We start from the raw sequence: 22,610 nt of genomic DNA, 5'->3' as shown, positions 1-22,610 counted from the left end.
ATATCTTGGCCACAGCAATTCCAGCTGCTGGGGTCTTTCCTGAGAAAATGCACATGTCCACCAAGATGCTCACTGCAGTCTTGTTCAAACGAGACACAAACCAAATGTTCGTCAGTACAGGATGACTAAGCGAATCTGGAATTCCCACTCTGTAGAATATACTGTAGCTGTTAAAAAGAATGAAGTACGTTTTCAGGTGACAAATGGATAGACTTATTGGTGAGTGAACAGAATCAGTGTTTAGAAAGATAGAATGAGAAATCTGCTATAAAACAGAAATACAGAACACGTATTTTCTTAAACTAGGCCTTTTAAAATTGTGAATTATATTTATAGGAAGGTACACAAAATGAAAACACCCTGTTTAATGATTTATCACAAAGCCAACCTCATGGAACCACCTCGGAGGTAAATGTAAAACAGTACCAGCCCCTCGAAACTACCCTGATGCCTCTGCAGTGACCCCCACCTTTACCCTGAGAAGCGCTCACAGTCCTGGCATTTATGGCGGTCACTGCTTTGATTCACTTGATCATTTTGTGGCTTAAACCTGCAACCCTAAACACTAGTATAATTTTGCTTGCATTTTGTATTTACATTAAAGGAGTCACACAGTGTATTCTGTTGTGACGGGTATCCTGCCCAACATTATTTTGTGAGACTTAATCCCATAGTTTTTTGGCTATGTAGTTTTTTTTTTTGGGGGGGGGTGGAGTGGGGGGAACAGAAGTATGAATATAAATAAATGACTAGGAAGAAATATCTGGAAAGGTACCCACCAAACTGTTGATGTCAGATTGGGAGAGGGACCTGGGTGTAGGGATGGGAGTGTTCGAAGGAGATTTAGGGATCTTATCTTCTAATTGAATTTTTTTAAAAGGAGGAATGCATTGATGCATTACTTGGCTAATTACATTTTAATAGAAAAAATAAAATGCAGAGAATATTACGTGTTTGCCTGAGTTGTTGGGAGAGTGTGAAATGAGTTCATATAGGTAACATTAGGAACACAGAGTAGGCACTCAGCAAAAGGGAGATGGATACAGCTGAACACCAGCTGGATCCCTTTTGGAAGTGGCCGGAGGGGCAGTATAGTGGAGTGGTTAGATGCATGGGCTCCAGACAGCCTGGGTTCAAATTCTGACTCCATTAGTTGCCAGTTGGGCAAATTATTTAGCTTCTGTCTCCCTTTCTGAGTTTTTTGTTTTTGCTGCGCCGGTCTTCGTTGGGGCATGCGGGCTTTCTCTAGGGGCACACAGGCTCTGGCGCAGGCTCAGTAGTTGTTCTGCATGGGCTTAGTTGCCCCAAGGCATGTGGGGTTTTAGTTCCCCGACCTGGGATCAAACCCGAGCTCCCTGTACTGGAAGGTGACCACTGGGGAATCCCGCTGCTCCCCGAGTCTTACCACCTGTATTAGTTATCTAACAGCGTGCATGCGTGAGTGTTCAGTTATGTCCTACTCCCTGCAACTCCATGGGCTGAAGCCTGTCAGGCTCCTCTGTCCATGGGATTTTCCAGGCAAGAATACTGGAGTGGGTTGCCATTTCTTCGCCCAGGGTATCTTCCTGACCCCAGGACTGAACCCGCATTTCCTGCGTCTCTTGCATTGCAGGCGGGTTCTTTACCTGCTGGGCCATCAGGGAAGCCGTATTTGCTGCCTAATAAATCACCTCCAAGGCTTAGTGACTGCAAACAGTAATTGTGGGTTATCTCCCCTGGTTTCTCTGGGTCAGGAACCTGGTGAGTGATTCTGAGTTGGGGTCTCTCATGAGACTGCAGGAGATGAGGGTTGAGACTGAAGTTATCTGAAGCTTCCCTGGAGCTGGAGGGCTGGCCTCCATGGAGGCTCACTCTCTCGTTGCCAAGCTGGGACTGGCCAGTGGGTTCCTCTCCACACACACCTCGCCACGGGGCTGCTTGAGGGTCCTCAAAACATGGCGGCTGGCTTCCCCCAGTGCACACAGTCCAGAAACCAAGTCAGAACTCACAGCGCCCTTTGACCTGGCCTTGGAAGCCACACACTGTCACTTCTGAGGTATTCCATGAGTCCCATGGGCTATCCCTGACCCATGTACAGGGCCATGAAGAACAGGAGGTGAGGATCCCTGGGAGTCATGTGGGGGCTGGTACCACATCCCATTGAAACAGGGATAGGAAATGCAACCCGCTCCAGTATTCTTGCCTGGAGAGTCTCATCGAAAGAGGAACCTGGTGGGCTACAGCCATTAGCATTGCAAAGACGGACACAACTTAGCAACTGAACAACAGCAACAAAACAGGTATCCACCTCCTGGGGTTTGTGTGAGGATTGAGTGAATTAATCAGTGTGAAAGCACTTAGAACAGTGGCTGACATGATAAGCTTCACATGAGCACTAGTTTTTATTTCAGAAATGTTGCCAAGTGCACCGTCTTTCACGAATTTTTTTTCCGGGCTTCATTTTATTTCCTGGTTTTGTAGCTGTCAGTCGGCGCTCAGGTTTCCTGGAATGACATACCATGTCACAATAGTCAGAAAGAGCCATGCTTTGGAGTAACCGCCAGAGCGGCGTTTGAGCCACTGCGCAGAGATGGCACCCCACATGGCCGTTTTGCATGTCGGCTTCACCACGGGGACTGATGCTCAGCAAGATGGTAGGGCTGATTTTCATCTCTTTGGGAACAAGCCTGGAGTCTTTGACTTCAATCACTTACCACATCAATGCCCCAGAGCGAGGGAAGGCATTGATGTGAGAGTAGGCTTGTTACTTTCACCGCAGAACAGGGAACTTGACCGTCTTCAGTGCTCTAGTTCAAGGATCCAAAACTTAAGTGTCTATAAGGCCGGATGGGTGACCCAAATTTTCGGAAGTGGCCAAGGGTAAGAAGAACCACGTGAGCCTGATGATAAACAGTAGTCAACCCTTGGCTTCAGCATTGGAGAAACAGTAGGGGGTGGTGGGGACTGGGGCAAACAGGACAGCAGATGTCCTCTGTCAGGGTCACTGTCTTTCAAGTGCCAGGCAGTCATTGTCTGCAGGACTGTAGGCCAGCACGGCCTGGATTTTTGCTCCCTCCCACCAGTCTTGGCTGCCGTGGCTCACCACCATAGTGAACTGTTGGGCCCTCGAAGCTCAAGTTTTCAGTTGATTTACAACCAGTGCATAAAGTGGCTGGTGGCCCGCCCCCGCTGCCGCCCGACTAGCTTCTCCCTTTTCGATAGGCTTTAGCATCGGGGTTGTCAGTGTGACACACCAGAGTCCCAGCTGACCAGATCACGACAGCAGGAGGACTTGCTGACTTCCGTCATCTGGTAGCGTCCGTCGATTGACAAAGTGAAGTTTATCACTCTGTGTCGGATCATGAGCTGGGGGCTGGAGAGCCAAGGCTTTTCAGAGCACGACCCCTCCCCCACCACCAGGCGTCTCACGGAAGAAACAGACATGTCTCATTCATTCATTCTGGGACTGTGTGGTACCCACTCCAGTTTCCATGGAGGCATGGGTTATTTGACAGATTTGAAGGCATCGATGGTAGAAGAGATGTTCTTCATATGCCTAGAGGTGGGGGCGGATTGTGATAGGCATTATGGTTTCTGGCCCAGTGGGTAGTCCCTCTCCTTCCTTTTCTGTCTGATAGGGAGGAAGAAAAGGGCAAACATTCTCCCAGCCTCCCTTGTGGCTTGTTGTTCAGTCGCTCAGTCGTGTCTGACTCTTTGCAACCCCCTGAACTGCAGCGTGCCAGGTTTCCCTGTCCTTTACTATCTACTGCAGTTTGCTCAAACTTATTTCCATTGAGTTGATGATGTCATCCAACCATATCCTCTGTCCTGTGCCTGACAGTGGTTAAATGATCTAGTTCTGGGACTTCCCTGGTGGTCCAGAGGCTAAGACTCTGTGTTCCAATGCAGGGCACCTGAGTTCAGTCCCTGATCAGGGAACTAGATCCCACATGCCACAACTAAAGATCCCACATGCTTCAACTAAGACCCAGCATAGCCAAATAATAAACAAATAAATCAAAGAATAAAGATAAAAAAACGACCCAGTTCTGGCCAGTGAGGTATAAATGGAACTCTGCTGGGACTTTTTGGGAAACATTTTCCCCCTTGATGAAAAGCCTACAAAGAAAGTCTTTCTCACTATCCTGGCTCCTTTCCTACTTCTGGAAGTGGGTGGGTGAAGATGTGTTGTCCGGAGCTGCAGTAGCCATCTTGTGCCTCTAGGAGAATTTCCGAAATGGATCACTGAACTACTAGATCAACCCTTAAACTCTAGCTTTCCTGTTATGACAGATCTTTGAATGCCTGTATTATTTAGGTCACTGTTGGGGAGCTTTTGGTTTCTACTACAAGTGGCATTCCTAATACTATAGACAGTGTTTGAGCATGTTATCTGAGGCTATGGAGAATTGCTGCTGCTGCTGCTGCTAAGTCACTTCAGCCGTGTCTGACTCTATGTGACCCCATAGATGGCAGCCTACCAGGCTCCCCTGTCCCTGGGATTCTCCAGGCAAGAATACTGGAGTGGGTTGCCATTTCCTTCTCCAATGCATGAAAGTGAAAAGTGAAAGTGAAGTCGCTCAGTCGTGTCTGACTCCTAGCGACCCCATGGACCACAGCCCACCAGGCTCCTCCGTCCATGGGATTTTCCAGGCAAGAGTACTGGAGTGGGGTGCCATTGCCTCCTACTGTGGAGAATTGGGTGCCCCTTAAATATCCACAGGGTCTTGAATTTGCTCTATCCTACCTCTAGACCATTCTCTTCCTTTTCTCTTAACTTTAAATCTAAAAAATTAACTTGTGAGCTATATCACTTATGCAAAAGAGTGTTTGAAACTTAAGCATATAGTCTAATGAATAATAATAAAATATTCATATACTTACCACCTAAGTATTAGAACATTAGATACTCCCGGTGTGTCCCTCTCCATCACGACCTATTTCTTCCCAAAGCCCGCTACTATCTGTAAATCTGTGCTGATCATTTTCTGTTGTTCTTTACACTTTTATCACCTGTGTGTCCCCAAACGTATGATATTTAATGATGCCTATCCTTGAATTGTATATAATCGGAAGCACTTGGGATGCTTGCTGTTCTGTCCCATTGCCTACATGGTTGCTCTGGACATTCCTGTCCGTGTCTCAGGGTGCACATGGGCAAGAGTGACTCTGGGGCGTATGCTTTTGAGTGGATTGCTGGGTCGTAGGAATGCACACGCTGACTTGGTTAGGTAATGCCAAGTGCTTTTCCAAAGTGGCTGTACCCATTTATGCTCCCTTAGTAGTGACTGACGGAGAAGGCAATGGCACCCCACTCCAGTACTCTTGCCTGGACAATCCCATGGATGGAGGAGCCTGGTGGGCTGCAGTCCATGGGGTCTCGAAGAGTCAGACACAACTGAGTGTCTTACTTTCACTTTTCACTTTAATGCATTGGAGAAGGAAATGGCAACCCACTCCAGTGTTCTTGCCTGGAGAATCCCAAGGACAGGGGAGCCTGGCTGGCTGCCGTCTATGGGGTCGAGCAGAGTCGGACACGACTGAAGTGACTTAGCAGCAGCAGCAGCAGTAGTGACTGAATTCTCGTGTTGCCTACATCCTCACCAACATTTGGACCCGGATTTGTTCTCTTCTGAATGATCCTGTGGTCAAGGACAGTGATCTCTGATCTTTAAAGGTGCTTTGCCTCATGCCATTAAATATCACCATTCATACTTCTTTTCTCTGAACATTTGTTCACTTATTTGGCTGTGCCAGGTCTTAGTTGTGGCACAGAAGATCTTTGATCTTTGTTGTGGCGCGTGGGATCTAGTTCCCTGACCAGGGATCGAACCCGGGCCCCATGCATTGGGAGCACAGAGTCCTAGCCACTGGACCACCAGGGAAGTCCTGGCATTCATACTTCTTTAAATGATCACCCCAAATGATTTTGGGGGGCTTAAGGCCAATGCCTCACTCATGGCTTTATCTCTGGGGTCTACTGATTTTCGAGTTCCTAGTAAGGGGAGAAACTGATTTGCCATTCTCAGTCATCAAAACTGCCCCTGATTTGATTTGCCCACACATCATCAGGAACTTCTCTTCAAGGTCAGCATCCAATTTCCCTCCCTCAGTTCTCTCTATGTATTTTGAATAATCAACTGTATTCAATAATCAGGAGAAGACAAATTCTAGGATTCTCAGGTGTGCCTGCTGCAGGGAGATGAGGGAGTGGGGTGGGCAAGAAGACTTGAGAGGATGCGAGGGGGCCCTCCCTGGCTCTAATTCCTGACTTGGACAGCTCCCCTACCTTCTCTGGGCTTCTGTATTCTCTTCTATTAAAGTGGGGATGTTAGAGACTTCCTTGGTGGTTCAGTGGTTAAGAATCCTTGTTTCCACTGCAGGGGGCGCAGGTTGGATCCCTGGTAGGGAGCTAAGATGATAATATAGGGTTATTGCAGGGAGAGAAGGGGATATAACTTCTTCTTTTTTGGGGGGGGATATAACTTCTTTAGCACAATGTCAGCCTCTAGCAAGTGCTCAGTAAATGTTAGCAGCCGCTATCGGTCATAGTTCTCATCCACAGTGGTGCAGGGGGGTCGAGAAAAGTTGCGGGTGTCCCTCCTCTCTTGCCGTAAAGGTGTTCCTGTGAGACCTCGTGATTAGACTTGTGCACTAATAAGAACAGGGCTGATGAGGAAAAGAGTTAGGATAGATGGTTGAAAAATCTGCCAGAGCACCACAAAATCAATACCAGTTCTAATAAACACTTGAGCACATGTAGACTCTCGTCAGGGTCTCTGGTCATAGAGCTAAGATCCCTCAAGCTGTGCTGCACGGCCAAAAAAAAAAAAAAAAAAACAACCAAAAACCCAAACTCTTCTCTGCACGTGCTTAAGGGTGCCCAACTACACAGTCATCCACAAGTCCAACCTTAAACCTGAGGCTCCAGCTGCCTCTTGAGAGGGAGGTCCTAGGGGGTGGTGGCTTCTCTCCAGGACCGTCTTGATCAACAAAGATATAATTGAAAGGATAGCCTTGGGCGTTAATCCACTGTTCCAGGAGAGGAGAGGTAGGCACGACTTTGTAGCCTCTTCATCTCAACTTGCCATGTCCCCAGATGGTTTAATCCCGTGACAGCACAGAGGTTCTTGGAGCCACTGATCCAGCTACTACTTACAGCAAGGGAAGGCAGAATTCCACTCTTTTTCTTCAGTTCTTTAAATCCTGCTAAGGGAGAAATATCAATAACCTCAGATATGCGGATGACACCACCCTTATGGCAGAAAGTGAAGAGGAACTAAAAAGCCTCTTGATGAAAGTTAAAGAGGAGAGTGAAAAAGTTGGCTTAAAGCTCAACATTCAGAAAACTAAGATCATGGCATCTGGTTCCATCACTTCAGGGGAAATAGATGGGTAAACAGTGGAAACAGTGTCAGACTTTTTTGGGCTCTAAAATCACTGCAGATGGTGATTACAGCCATGAAATTAAAAGACGCTTACTCCTTGGAAGGAAAGTTATGACCAACCTAGATAGCATATTCAAAGCAGAGACATTACTTTGCCAACAAAGGTCCATCTAGTCAAGGCTATGGTTTTTCCAGTGGTCATGTATGGATGTGAGAGTTGGACTGTGAAGAAAGCTGAGCACCAAAGAATTGATGCTTTTGAACTGTGGTGTTGGAGAAGACTCTTGAGCGTCCCTTGGACTGCAAGGAGATCCAACCAGTCCATTCTAAAGGAGATCAGCCCTGGGATTTCTTTGGAAGGAATGGTGCTAAAGCTGAAACTCCAATACTTTGGCCACTTCATGCAAAGAGCTGACTCATTGGAAAAGACTCTGATGCTGGGAGGGATTGGGGGCAGGAGGAGAAGGGGACGACGGAGGATGAGATGGCTGGATGGCATCACCGACTCGATGGACGTGAGTTTGAGTGAACTCTGGGAGTTGGTGATGGACAGGGAGGCCTGGCGTGCTGCAATTCATGGGGTCGCAAAGAGTCGGACTGAGTGACTGAACTGAACTGAAGGATATTTTAAAAATTGTGCTTGTTTCTGACTTTTTAAAAATATTAGCATGCTGGGGAAAATCGTGTATGGGCATGATTTCCTTGTTATAACAACATCTTTTCCTTGTTTACCAAACATGGGTGAGGTGTGTTTATTAAAGAAGTCTGCCTTAGAGCAGAAGAGACTGTCCTCAGAGAATCTTTCTAACTCTGATGTTCTAGAACAGGGGGTTGGCAAATTCAGCCCACTGCCTGTTTTTATGTTTTGTTTTTGCATTTAAATGAAAATTTTAACTTTAAAAAATATTTATATATTTATATTTTTCATTGCGCTGGGTCTTTGTTTCTGCGAGTGGACTCTCTCTGGCTTCAGAGAGCAGGGGCCACTCTCTAATTGCGGTGCTTGGGCTCCTCATTGTGGTGGCTTCTCTCATTTTGGACTATGGGCTCTAGACCGTGCAGGCTCAGTAGCTGTGGTATATGGGCTTAGTTGCTCCACAGCATGTGGTATCTTCCCGGACCAGGGATCGAACCTTGTCTCCTGCCTTGGCAGGAGGATTCGTATCTCACTGTACCACCAGGGAAGTCCCAGAACATTTTAATTTTTAATTATTACAAAAAACATAAAATTTACCATCTCAGCCATTTTTCATGTACAATTCCATAGTGGTAAGTATATCCACATTTTTGTGCCCACTGCCTGTTTTTGTAAATAAAGTTTTATTGGAACATGATCATGCTCATTTGTTTATGTATCTTGTATGGCTGTTTTTTTGCTACAAGGTGAGAGTTGGGTAATTGTGACAGGGACAGGATGGCCCACAAAAGCTAAAATATTTGCTCTCTGGCTTTGTACAGAAAACGTTTGCTGACCTCTCTTCTAGAACTATGAGAATGGTTATCTTCCTGGGTCTGTAGCCTCTTCCTGCTCTGAGGTCTCAGCCTTTTCCCAGAGGCCAGACTTTGTTGTGATAGAGGTGTGCTGCTGTAACAAAGAGGCTCTATAATGCAGTGGGTCCAAGCTCATCATTGTCAGCAGGGCTGCCTCAGTTTCTCCTTGGTGGCTGAGGACAGATAAGATGTGAGGAGTCGCTAGTTGAAGCAGCTGGGATTCGTCTGGCCGCCTTTCATGTGGGTGGGCTTCCCCCACGGAGTCACCGTCCATCCTGTACCCCAGGAGAGAGGGGACTCATCCTGCCTCTACCAGGAAGTTGCCCAGGCCTTCCCAGGATAGCCGTGGCCAGGCCCTCTGAAGTCACATTTCCTCACTCCTGGCTCAGGCAGAGAGGGCAAACTCCCTCCCTCTAAGACTTGAAAATTTTTTTTTCTGCATGTGAGAGCTTAGTTCCCTGACCAGGGATAGAACCTGTGCCCTCTGCATGGAAGCACAGAGTCTTAACCACTGGACTGCCAGCGAAGCCCCCTTCTAAGACTTGTCTCAGGGAAACCACTAAGCTCAGGCTTGACTAACTGGAAAGTGAAAGTGTCAGTCGCTCAGTCGTGTCCGACTCTTTGTGACCCTCAGGGCCTGTAGCCCACCAGGCTCCTCTGTCCACAGGATTCTCAAGGCAAGAATATTGGAGTGGGTAGCCATGCCCTCCTCCAGGGGATCTTCCCAACCCAGGGATTGAACCCAGGCCTCTTGCATTGCAGGCAGATTCTTTACTGTCTGAACCACCAGGGAAGCCCTGACTAATTGGAAAGTGATTCTTAACCTCATTGCTCTCAAACTCCTGCGTCCCGCACTCTTGAGGACTAGTAATTACACTAAGGCTTCCTTCTGAATGAAGCTCACGTCCTGGCCGGGCAGGGCAGGACAAGCACATTTCTAATTTGCTTTAGAAATACAGGAAAGTTGTACTATAGCATGATAGGTATTCATTGTCAAAAGACACAATAGCCCCACAGGACAAAAAAAGTGAAAATTAAGAAAATCCCTCTTCTTCCCTTGTGCTGTGGCCCCACTCCTCAGTGTAGCCTGTATTTCCCCCTTTGTTTTCTCTCCATATACAACCACGTTCTTCTGTACAGCAATGGAAGTGTGTGACTGTACTTGTCTTCTTGAGAAAACAGAGCTCAGGCATGGCTTCATGTCTGTACCTGGGGATCAGCCTCAATGTCTTTAATAACTGTTTAGTAATCCCCCAATGGATATACACTTATTTATTTGGAATACAGACTTCCTTAAAACTTAGTGCAAATGCTGTCTTCCTCTAGAAAGTCTTCCTTGATTCCTCTAGTCCAAAATGGCCACTTCCTGCTCCAAACTCCTAGAACCCTGTCCCTTATTCACATGTAAGGTTATGCTGCTGTAACAGCAGGTGTGTGTGTGTGTTGTATCATGCTCAGTCACTCAGCTGTGTCTGACTCTTTTTCGACCCCATGGACTGTAGCCCACCATGCTCCTCTGTCCATGGGATTCTCCAGGCAATAATACTGGAATGGGTTGCCATTTCCTCCTTCAGGGGATCTTCCCGACTCAGGGATGGAACCCACATCTCCTGCATCTCCTGGATTGGCAGGCAGATTCTTTGCCACTGAGCCACCTGGGAAGCCCCATAACGGACCCCCTGCCCCTCATACAGAGGCTTATGGATCAGAGAGGCTATTGTCTCTTTTAGATGGTAGTCTTGGTTAGTGGAGCTGTGCCACCCCTGCCTGTCATCTCAAGACTTTGGTTCCATCCAAGTCATCGCTCTGCCAACCCTTAGGACAGCCTGTTGTCTGCCTGGTTGAAACTGAGCCACCCAGGAAGCTGGGAAAGAGTATGGGGAAGGCCTGCCTGGTGTCTTCATCCATGACGTGAAGTACCGACTCACACGCCATTGGCAAGAGCTTTGCATGGCTGTGCCCACTGCCCAGGGAGTCTAGGAGACATCAGTACCAGGGAAGAAAGGAAACAGGTTTTGGTGGGCAATGGCTAGTCTTTACCACAAGCCTCGACAGCTTAACCTCATATCTGGGGGTCCCCTGTTCGTGTTTCCCGGCTTTGGGAGTGGCCAGGCTGAGGGCAGGATCCCGGACTGGTCCATCTCTGCATCTTTCTTCAGTCCCACGCAGCACCTGGTGTGTGGCTGGTGCTTGGCAAACGCCCAGCCAGTGCATGGTTAATGTAGTTAGTCATTGAATTGGAGGTGGGCGGACTCAACAGAATCCCTCATTCATTTGGCAGATATCAGTGAATGTTTGCTGTGTGCCAAGCACTGATCTGTGCCCCAGAGACCCAAAGACATAGCTGCTCTGCTCGCAAGCATCGTCCTGTTGGGTTCCTGGTAAAGGACATTCTCTCCCTGCCGCAGGGCCTTTGTATATGCTGTTCCTGCTTCCTGAGACGGCCTTCCCCGCAGCTTTCCCCACCAGCCCAACCAGCCCCTGCTTTCTGTCTCTTCATAAATATCACCTCCTCATGGGAACCTTCTCTGGCCTCCTCTCCAAGACTAGACTGGATTCCCTCTTTATCCACACATGGTACTTTTCCTTTAGAAATTTTATCACAACTGCATTGAGGAAACTTTAAAAAATATCTGTTTATTATTATTTTAAAATATTTATTTTTTGCAAGTTTGTGAGGAAGACTTTATTATTACACCCATTTATTTTCCTGTTTATTTTTTAATGTTTACAATGTTGTGGTGGTTTCTGCCATATAACAATGCATGCATGCTAAGTCGCTTCAGTCATGTCTGACTCTTTGCAACCCTATGGATTATAGCTCACCAGGCTCCTCTGTCCATGGGCTTCTCCAGGTAATAATACTGGAATGGGTTGCCATGCCCTCCTCCAGGGGATCTTCCCAACCCAGGGATCAAACCCACGTCTCTCATGTCTCCTGCATTGGCAGGTGGATTCTTTACCACTAGTGCCACCTGGGAAGCCCCAACAACTAGAATGAGCCGTAATTATACATATATCCCCTCTTTCTTGAGCCTCCCTCCCTCCCCCCACTCCCCTCTGGGTCATCACAGAGCACCAGCCTGGGCTCCTGGTGTTCTACAGCAACTTCTCACCAGCTATTACTTTACACAGGATGCTGTACGTATATCGATACTACTTCGTCCATAGGTCCCACCCTCTCCTTCCTCCACTGTGGCCGGAAGTCTACTCTCAGCTGCACTGGGTCTTTGTTGCTATGTGCGGGCTCTCTCTAGTTGAAATGAGCGAGGGCTACTCTTTTGTTGCTGTGCGGGCTTATTATGGTAGCTTCTCTTGTTGCAGAGCTCGGGCTTCAGTAGTTGCAGCACATGGGCTCAGGGATTGTGGCATGTGGGCTTGGTGGTTCAGCGGCACGTGGAATTTTCCCAGACCAGGGATCGAACCCGTGTCCCCTGCATTGGCAGTCAGATTCTTAACCCCTGGATCACCAGGGAAGTCCCTGAAGTAACTTCTGTTGTATATGATTTTCTTTCAAGCCAATCCTCTCCCTGGGTTTGTAAGCTTAAGGATGACAGGTGCATTTCTGTACGCTCAGCACTTAGCCAGACACCTGGTAAACAGGTATTCTGTCTCTACTTATCACATGTCTAATCGGTTCACAGATGGGGAAATTAAGGCTCAGAGGGGCTGAGGAACTAACCAGCCTCAGATCACACAGCTTGTGAGTTTGGGCACTGAGATTTCAGTCTGTCTGCCTCCGGAGCCCTGGCTTTCACAGCTTGATGCAATTAGAACACCACATGAAGTGTGCTATAATAGGGTATTAATAGGGTATGTTTAAGGGGTGGTGGGAGGGCAGAGGAGGGCGTGACTGACTCAGCCTGGGGGAGCGGGTGGCTGCCTGGAGGAGGCGGTGACCCTGGAGACTTAGAAACTGTGGGTAGTTTGGAGTAGCTATAGCGACTACGTGGGCGTGTAAAAGATGGAGCCAAATGCAAGGCAGGGTGTGCAGGCTTTGGGGTCTCAGGGATTTTGGGCTTAGTTGACTTGACGGGAACTCTCAGAGGTTCTTCAAGGAGCCATGTGAGACCACAGGGTCTGTTTAGGACATCACCTCAGGTCAGGGCTGCAAGCTGGCACTCGCTGCCTGACGGAGTTGGCTGGACTCACTGAGCGTCCTACTGTGGAATCTGGGGCCAACTCTATTAGTTAGGATTTATATTAGTCTGACCGTGGAGCCAAGCACCCTAAAATAGCAGTGGCTTCGGTGTGCTAGAAGCTTTTTTCCTCTCTCACATAAGAGTCTGAACTAGTCAGGCATCTCAGCTCCACACTGGGGACCCAGGATTCTTCTCGATAATTGCTGTGCTGTCCCCAACACACTGCCCTCATCCACATGGTCCTAGACAGTCCAGAGCCATGGCCAGGTTCTAGCCGCCAAAGGAGGAGAGGGGGTGGATACTGGGGCCGAATAAGAGTCTCTCTCATTTCAAACTGGGAAGACCAGGGGATTTCAGGGAATCATCAGGGTTCAGTTCTTGGACAACAGAAAGAATCCAGCAGTGGTGAGTCACACTGGGCCACACAGATTTGAGCAGCATCTACCCTTCTGTATGGGACCAGCCAGCAGGTGGGCTCTCAGTTCTCCACAGTCCCCACCACTCCCTTGGTGTCCCTGACTCTGTTTTTTGGCGTCCATCATCTTATACCTGCTCTTTCACTCACCTGCATCTGAGTGGACCACCTGAGTGGTCCCTGAGGCATCTGAGTTCCTTGTCCTGGGAGTTGGCTCTCACTGGGGGTCCCCACGCAGAGGTGAGCACTGGCAACCCAGCAGAGCCTCCCCGCTCAGCCTGCCCTCAGAGGCTCCCAGACCTGCTTTCTCCTCCCAGAAAGGCCTGAGGCTGGCATGCTGCTGCTGCTGCTAAGTCACTTCAGTCGTGTCCGACTCTGTGTGACCCCATAGATGGCAGCCCACCAGGCTCCCCTGTCCCTGGGATTCTCCAGGCAAGAACACTGGAGTGGGTTGCCATACCCAGCGCCTTTTGGCCTGGGATTCTGTGCGGAGGCAATCGTGGGCCACTCGGCTATGTATAGATTTTGCAGTCAAGACCCTGTGGAAGCTCTAGATGGTACTTTTTCCCCACTCTTGCTGGGGACCAGTTGCCAAGGAGTGATTTCCCATGTTGGGATATTTGCCGCCATCCATCCGTATCCATGATTCCTGACACCAGCACCTCCATAGCTAAGACTGTCAGGCAGGAGGGAGATAATGGGTCTTCTTTTAGAGGGTGAATGTTGATGGAGACACTCAGCTAGAGCTGGAGAGCATAGAAGCTTGTCTCCCAGGGGCTGGGGGCCTCCTGGAAACCAAAGGCCCCTGTGGGCAGGAAAGGGCATTGCCACCTCAAGGTCGACTAGCACTCCATAGTGTGAAAAAGGCTCTCCCGTACCAGTAGAGGTCTGGTCTCATTTGTTCTTCTGGAGTGCCAGCTCTCAGCTGGGACCCCTACATCCTTGAGGAACCAAGTCCATCTGGCAGTTCCCCGTAGAGCATATGGTCTCTGGGCCCTGAATGTGCATGCTCAGTCACTTCAGTTGTGTCCAACTCTTTGCAACCCTATGGACTGTAGTCTTCCAGGCTCCTCTGTCCATGGGATCCTCCACGCAAGAATACTGGAGTGGGTTGCCACTTCCTACTCCAAGGGATCTTCCCAACCTAGGAATCGAACCTGTGTCTCCTGCATTGCAGGCAGATTCTTTACCCACTGAGCCACCTGGGAAGCCCCTGCAACCCCTGGCCCACTCCCTACTATTTCTAAATTCCCAGAGGCCGCCTGTGCCTTCAGGGTCTGGGTTTCCTACAACTGACTCCCCTAATGAATGGGGTTAGCTTCAAGATGAGATGCTGTCCTTTCTTTGGTTTCCATGGTGACAAACCCCTCTTCAGAGAGCCTTGGGGGACTTAGTTGACTTTACTGAAGATCCGTGGGAGGCTACATCGCACAGTGCAGAGCTTCTGGCATCTGATGGGCCCCCACCTTCTACCCGGGTTTCCCATGAAGTGTCTGATGCCTCTCCTCCGAGGCCTTCCTAGTACAACCAGTGTGAGTATGTGTGACGGGACATCACCTTCTACTCCAGCACTTGTCCAAACATTTTTCTCAACGAAGTCATTTCTGTCCCCCCGAGGAATTCTGGTACTGGCAGCCAGGACAAGACATTTTTTCCACCTGGTCCTGCTGCTCATAGGTGTGAGATGGGCTGAAGTAAGTCATCACCCCCATATTACAGATGAGAAAACTGAGACTCAGAGAGGGACAGTGAATCTCTCAGGGTGACCCAGCTGGATGAGGTGTGCCCTGGGACTCAATTCTAGGCCCACTGACTCCCAAGTCCAGTGCCCTTTCTGGGGCATCTCTAACTTTTGGAAGCCTCTTTGCTGCATGGTGGTGCTGAGTTCACTCCCATCACGAACCTTCCTGGTATGACCAGAAAGTGAAAGTGAAGCCACTCAGTCGTGTCCGACTCTTCGAACCCATGGACTGTAGCCTACCAGGCTCCTCTGTCCATGGGATTCTCCAGGCAAGAGTACTAGAGTGGGTTTCCATTCCCTTCTCCAGGGGATCTTCCCAACCCAGGGATCAAACCCAGGTCTCCTGCATTGCAGGCAGACTATTTACCATCTGAGCCACCAAGGCATCCCTAGTATGACCAGAGATGAGGGTAATAGCAGAGCGTTCATTTATTCACTCAATCGATACGTGATGAGCCCACGCTCTGTGTCAGGAACTGTACTAGGGCATCAGTGGTGAATAAGACAGAGGGGACCCTTCTGCCCTCATGGAGATCACGGTCTGTGGAGACCAATGACGAGCGCACACAACACAGGAACAAAGGCGTCTGTTCCCACAGTCGGGGTTGAGGGCTGCCAAGGCACGTTCAGCAGGGTCAGGGGGGCAGGGGCAGAGTGCTCTCTTGTTATGGGGGTCATATCTTTGAGAGTGAGAGCCCCATGGATATGTGGAGGAAGAGCGCAAGCAGGTTCAAAGGTCTGAGCCTGGATGGTGCTGGGCTGTGTGTGGGTTACAGCATGGAAGCCATGGGGTTTGCAGTACAGTGAGTGAGGGGGTAGGGGGGCAGCTGTGACAAATTGTCACAGGTGGAGAGGCTTAAAACAACAGATTTTTTAATTTTACAATTGTGGAGTTCAGAAGTCCTGTACAAGTTAGCCTCCTAAAATCAAGGTGTTGGAAGGCTGTTTTCTTTTCTGGAGGCTCTACTGTGGGCTCTATTTCTGCTTATTTTAGTTGTTAGAAGAATTCAGTTCCTTAAGGTTGTAGGACTCAGGTGACCGTGTTCTTGCTGCCTGTAAATTGCTGACTCTTCTCACTTCTATAGGTCATGATGTTCTTGGCTTGTGACTCCTTTCTCCATCTTTAGAGACAGCAATGGTGATTGAGTCTTTTCACAGTAGGGAAAGGTTCTCTGCTGTTAAAGACTTGTGTGGTTACATTGGGTCCACTTGGATAATCCTGGATAATCTCTGCATCTCAAGATGTGCAGTTAATTACATCTGTAAAGTCCCCTTTGTTGTGGAAAGTAATATCCTTATAGGTTCTGAGGATTAAAGCATGGATATCTTTGGGGGCCATTATCCTGCTTACCAAGCCAAATAATGAAAATAAAGATTGTAATGTGACTCACATTTATTAAGCATTTACTGCTTGCCAGGTTTTATGTTTAGAAACTCACAAATCCTCAGAATGAAGGTAGATGAGAGAATGGAGGCACAAAGAGGTTATGGGTTGAATTGTGTCCTTCCAGAATTCATATGTTGATGTCCTAAACCCTCTAGTCCCTCTGAATGTGACCTTAATTGGAGATAGGGTCTTACAGAGGTAATCAAGTTAGAATGAGGCCATTAAGGTGGGCCTTAATCTAACATGACTGGCGTGCTTATAAAATGGGGAAGTTTGGAGAGGCACATGCTTACAGGGAGAGTGCTATGTGAACATGAAGGTGGCCATCTACGAACCAACGAGTGAGGCTCGGAACAGATTCTTCTCTCACAGCCTCAGAAGGAACCATTCTTGCCAATACTTTGATCTTGAACTTGATCTTGATCTTGCCTCCAGAATTGTGAGGTGATTCCTGTTGTTTAAGCTGCCCAGTTATTGGTACCAACAAATACAAGTGACTTCATTCGTTGTGGTGCCTGGATTTGAACCCAGGCAGGTCTCCCTCTTTGGCTCTTCAGTGGTTTTTCTCCTTGTTTCTATATCCATCTCTCTCTCCCTTTTGGCTTCTTTGGCTCTGATTACTCTGTCCTCATCTTCCTCTCTTCTGTCTTTTTGTCACTCCCTGTCCCTCTGTCTCCTCAGTGCTCACCCATTTAATCTCTCTCCCTCCTTCCCTCCTGGTCTCTTCCTGGCCCTGCAGACTGAGAGAGGGCTGCTTCAGCTCCCCGCCCCCCTTCAGCCAGCCGTTCCTCCCAGAGCACCCCTCTGTAATTGCTCCACTGACTGATCAAGGTCCAGACATGCCCGGGGCTCCAGGGTGGGGCCCTGGAGGCAGCAGCACTGAGGTGACGATGGAGACCCCTCCTTGCGTGGGGGAGGAGGCACTGAGCCACAGAGGAGCCAGGCTGAGTCCCCCATGTTCTCTGTGCTCCCAGTGGACTCTGTCCTTTCTCCTTGACACTGCCATGCACACAGGAGCCTCTGGTAGAGCCGCTGTCAGCCCCACTGGGCCTGGCTGGCACATGATACTGGCCGTGGGCATCAGCAGCTGTTCTGGCAGTCACTCTGACCCTGCTGCACTGACTGTTGTCTGCTCCTGATTTCCGGTTTCATGGTCTGCAGAGTAGCCTTTCTCCTTGCCAGACCCCAGCCTCAGTCTTTCAGATTTGGCCTGTCCCATCTGTTGCCTCTGCATCTGCAGCCCCCTGCTGCTCTGAATGGGAAGCTCCCCACTTCCTAAACCCCAGGGAACTCTGGTGATCTGGCCAGCCCACAGTCTCCTGGAGAGTTGAGGGTGGGGACTGAGATGGAGACAGGCATACAGGAAGTCAACGAAGGCTGCCTAGAGAGAGCTCTGGGAAACAGCCAAGCAGAGGGCCCTTGGAGGTGTCTTCCCAGCCCAGCCCAGCCCAGCCCAGCCTTGCTCTCTGGGGGGTTCCCCACCTACGGTCGCAGCCACTGCCGGCAGCCATATTTTCCTGGGTTGCCCGCCCTTCCCGGGCTGTGCTGACTGGCCACTAGGTTGGACAGGTGATCTGAGCTGGGCCAATCAGCTTAACTCACCTGGAATTTGGAGGACTGGTCAGGCTCTGTGGAGCTGGGTTCTGAGCAGGGACTGGAGCATTTGAATTGGGCCTGTGGTCTGAGAAGCAGAGAGGGACTGAGACAAAAGACCCTGGAGCCAAGATGGCCGGAGAGAGGCTGCTCTGGTTCCCAATGGCTCTTGGATCCCTGTAGTCTCTGCATTTGGGTTCAGTAAGATACTCTCGTATTCTTCCGAGTGAACAGGCTTCCATACTTAAGCTTGTGAGCTGGTTCAGTTGTTTGCAACTACTCAGCCTCCAGACAGAGCTTTTCACAAATGCAGATCAGGTAACAGCACTCTTCTGCTTGGTTCCCTCCAGGACTTGCCAGAACCCCAGCACAGCTCCTTACACCTGTCCCAGCCCGAAGCCTGTAAGACACAGCCCTGCCCATCCTGCAGCTTCCTGTGCTGCTGTTCACTCAGGACCCGTTCGGCCCCGGGCCCTTCAGACTCTTGGTTGCTTCCCCAGCTCACCAAGCACATTCCTGCCCCACGGCCTTTGCACTTGACAAGCTTCTTCTTGGGATGCTTTCCCCCTGGATCCTTACATGGCTGGTTTGTCCTCATCAGCCTGCAGCTAGAATACTCTTTCATCAGAGAGGAGGCCCTGATCACTCTGTCAAAGATGTCTCACCCACCCATCACTACGTCCTGTTTTGTTGTATTCAGAGTGTATACGACCATCTGTTATTTACTTATTTCTTCACTTATTTATTGTCTTCTCTGCTGGAATGAAAACTTCATGTCTTGTTCACTGTCAGCTCCTCAGTGCTTTGAATAGTGCCTGGCACATAGTAGGTGCTTAATGAAAATTTGTTGATTGAATGCAAGAAAATGGTAAAAGGGCTGAGAAATCACCTGGAATTTGTCTGGGTTTGCAGGGAGAGAGTAAAGGACCCTTCTCATTCTCACGTAGGACCCCTTTTCTTGCCCACTGGCTGTTCTTCCCAGTAGATGATGGAAAGTTCCCAAGTGGTCGGTGAAGACCAGGCTTCCAGGCTGCATGGAGGTGGTGAGCGCAGCAGAGGTGGCCCAGCTGTGTCTGGACTGACCTTGGGTCCCCTACTGGGCTGATGTGCACGCTGTCCACTGGGCGGGTGTCTGTTCCTTCTCTTGGGCCCTTGAGATGACCTCCTCCAGCAGGTCCCCTGTGTCTCCTAGAGTCCTTCAGTAGGGGACCATGGTTCAGATTTCTCAAGACTTGGGAGGGGGGACGGCTTGGCCTGGGGAAGGGCCTTGTGTCAGGAAACAAGCCCCGTCTTAGGGCAGCTGGCAGCAGCGATTCTTTCCTGTGAGGGTGAGTTGCCTTCCATCTGTCTCTCTCTGCTTTGTTTTTAAAAAATTCACTGCCTTTATTAGATAAGCCATCACACAATGATCCCTCAACATATTTCATGCTGTAAAGAGACAGCCCCTGCCATCAAGCTGTGTGCTGTAGCTGACAACAGGCTCACCACTCACACCAGCGTGCTTGCTGTTGCGAAGTGTGCCGATGTCACAGGCTGGTGGGAGCAGCCCTGAGCATGGGAGATCCAGCCTGGTACCGGCCATAGCTCCCTTCTCCTTTCAGGAAAAATAATTGTAAGCATCGAATTATCTGTGTGACTTGGGGAAGAGGCAGCATGAGCAGATGAGGCCAGTGTCTGAGTTGCCTCTTTGCCAAACAGAAATGGCTGATCAGGAACTGGACTTTTTAAAAAAAAATTAACTAATTAATTTTTGGCTGCACTGGGTCTTCGTTGCTGCTTGAGGGCTTTCTCTAGTTGCGGCGAGCGGGGGCTGCTGTTTGTTGCAATGTGCAGGCTTCTCATTGCGGTGGCTTCTCTTGTTGTGGGGCATGGCTCCGGGTGCATGGGCTTCAGTGGTTGCAGCATGTGGGCTTCAGTAGCTGTGGCGCACAGGCTTAGTTGCCTCAAGGCAGGTGGAATCTTCCTGGATCAGGGATGGAACCTGTGTCCCTTGCATAGGAAGGCGGGTTCTTAACCACTGGACCCCCAGAGAAGCCCCAGGAACTGGTCTTGATGGATGGGAGTTTGGCAGACTCTCTTTTCCTTTCTTCCCTGCTGATGGAGGTGCTAACGAGCAGTGCCAGGTCCACAGAGAGGAGGGAAGCAAGAAGCCTGAGGAATCTACTCCCTGAATAATCAGCGCTGAATAATTGCGAATTGACTTGTAATTGCAGTTGTGTCAGCTGAGTTGCTGACGCTAAAAGACAAGGAACAGGCAGACAAGAATGATAGGGTCTGGAAAGAGGATGCAGGATCTGGGATTGATGCTGGCAAAGCAACTCAGGGGAGTTAGGGGAAATTTTTTTGGTTGCAGTTTTAAACTGCAAGGGCAGAGGGCTAATGCCATGGGAGAAGGTTACCGGGAGGAGGAGAGGAGAGGCATGCAGGAAGGAGTGATGTTTCTTTGCAGACAATAAACAACTGCCAAAGAAATGCCAGAAATGACACTTGGAGAACGTATGTGGGAAGCTTAGAGAGCTGCTCGTCCTGAAAGAGTTATTGGTTTTGTTCAAGCATCATCTGATGCTCGCTTAAAAAAATGGATTTGTTTCCCCTCTTGCAACAGTCTGGAGGGAAAAATCAAGTGCATAACGTCTGCCTCGTGTCAGTATTCAGATGCTTATGAATAAACTGACACTAGAAGGGTAAGGGAATATTGTGGGTCCGGACCTGGCCATCTCCTGGTGTTCTCTTGTGTGGATTTATCCACTGTGGGGATTGTCCAGAGAAAGTACCCATTCCAGGGTGGGATCCTTCCTGCCACTCAGCAGGGTCTCAGGCCTTTGTTCTCTGTGGTGGGCTGTGAGCAGGCAGTGGCTAAGAGGGTGGTCTTGCAGGCAGATAGACCTGGGCTTGAATTATCTCCCACCCACGCTAGCTGCAAGGTCTTGGGCCATGTCTCCATTCCTCTGATCCTCTGTTTCTTCAACTGTAAGATGGGGCAGATAATGACTGTGGCGCTGACCTCTATGCTAACCAGTATCCGTGAGCTCCTCTGAATTTCCCAGCATCCTTTGCAGTGGGATTGACCATGTGACTGTGGGATATGAATGGAAGTGATGCAGGTCCCTTCTGGGCCAAGGTGGGGAAGTGTCCCGTGTGTTCTCTCCATCCCTTCTCTTTCTTCCCATGGTGCAGCTGCGCTATGGAAGCAGCCTGGGTCCTTGAGTCACCTCGTGGATGGGAGGCATGCAAGAAAGACAGCCGAGAGATAAGCCTTTCAGATTCTGAGATATTTGTAACAGCAGCTAGTATTCATTACCCAGATACAGTAGTGCTCCCCTGGGAGTTGTTGTGGAAAAATTAATGAGGGAGGCAGAGCTTATAAAAAGCTTAGCCAAGTGCCTGGAATATAGAAAAAGTTCAATAAACATTAGGTATGCTTCTTAATTGATTTACTTGGCAAATATTTATTGAGCTCCTGTCATATGCCAGGCACGTGGACTGACAATAATAACAGCATCCATTGTAATAACAACAGACACATAAAAACATATTTTGGATTGCAAATTATATAAATATTAATAAGTAAATATACGTATGTATATACATATATACACATACATATATGTATTACACACATATATATATACATAATATATGTATTTTATACATATGTATTTTGGGACTTCCCAGGTGGCTCAGTGGCAAAGAATCTGCCTGCCAAGCAGGAGATGTGGGTTCGATTCCTAAGTTGCGAAGATCCCTTGGAGAAGGAAATGGAAACCCCCTCCAGTATTCTTGCCTGGGAAATCCCATGGATAGAGGAGCCTGGTGGGCTACAGTCCATGGGGTCGCAAAGAGTTGGACATGACTTAGCGACTAAATAGCAGCAGCGTTATGTATATTTTGCATGCCACAGTAAAATAGAAAGGATTAAGTCATTCATTCCTTCAGTGTTTGCTAAACCTACCGCGTGCCAGACATCATGCTGAATGGTGGGGATGTGTGGTGAATAACTTTTCACTCTTAAGTTGCTTGCTGGCACATATAGGCAAATCATTCAAATGCCAAGTGACAAATGTCATATGGAGGGGTCTTTCCAGAGTGCTAGCTGTGTCCCTAATTCTTCTTGAGGGAATCAGGGAGGGCATCACTGAGGAGGTGGCTATGGAGTTCAGTCCTGAAGGTTTGAGTAGGAGTCTGGCAGGTGAGAAAGAGCTTTTCAGGCAGAGGGATGGATATATCATCACATGGTCTGGAGTTTGATGAGATGTGACGAGTGCCTTGGCTTGAGTCTGGGGTATCCACAGTGGGCAGACAAGGCTGTCTCTCCAAGAGGTCCCTGTAAGAATCTCCATAACCATGAATATGCTGCCTCAAATGGTGAAAGAGATTTTTTTTCAGATGTAATTCAGTTAAGGATTTTGACTGGGAAGATTATCCTGAATGTTCCAGACGGGCCCAATCTAATCACATGAGTCCTTGAAAGAGG

At 48.9% G+C, this 22,610-nt stretch overlaps 1 protein-coding gene and 1 non-coding gene across 3 annotated transcripts in view; one reads left to right on the top strand and one right to left on the bottom strand.

The window, feature by feature from the left end:
* Positions 1 to 22,610, top strand: part of GSG1L (GSG1 like) — a 252,582-nt gene that overhangs the window by 46,913 nt on the left and 183,059 nt on the right. The gene's annotated exons all lie outside the window — the stretch shown is intronic.
* TRNAG-CCC (transfer RNA glycine (anticodon CCC)) lies at positions 5,792 to 5,864 on the bottom strand. Its single transcript has one exon. It is a non-coding gene; the product is annotated as a tRNA-Gly (tRNA).

The sequence above is a fragment of the Bos taurus genome, chromosome 25 (genome assembly GCF_002263795.3).
Source record: "Bos taurus isolate L1 Dominette 01449 registration number 42190680 breed Hereford chromosome 25, ARS-UCD2.0, whole genome shotgun sequence".
Classification (NCBI taxonomy): domain Eukaryota; kingdom Metazoa; phylum Chordata; class Mammalia; order Artiodactyla; family Bovidae; genus Bos; species Bos taurus.
The sequence above is the reverse complement of the archived record's forward strand: the minus strand, read 5'-3'. Positions and strand labels throughout refer to the sequence as shown.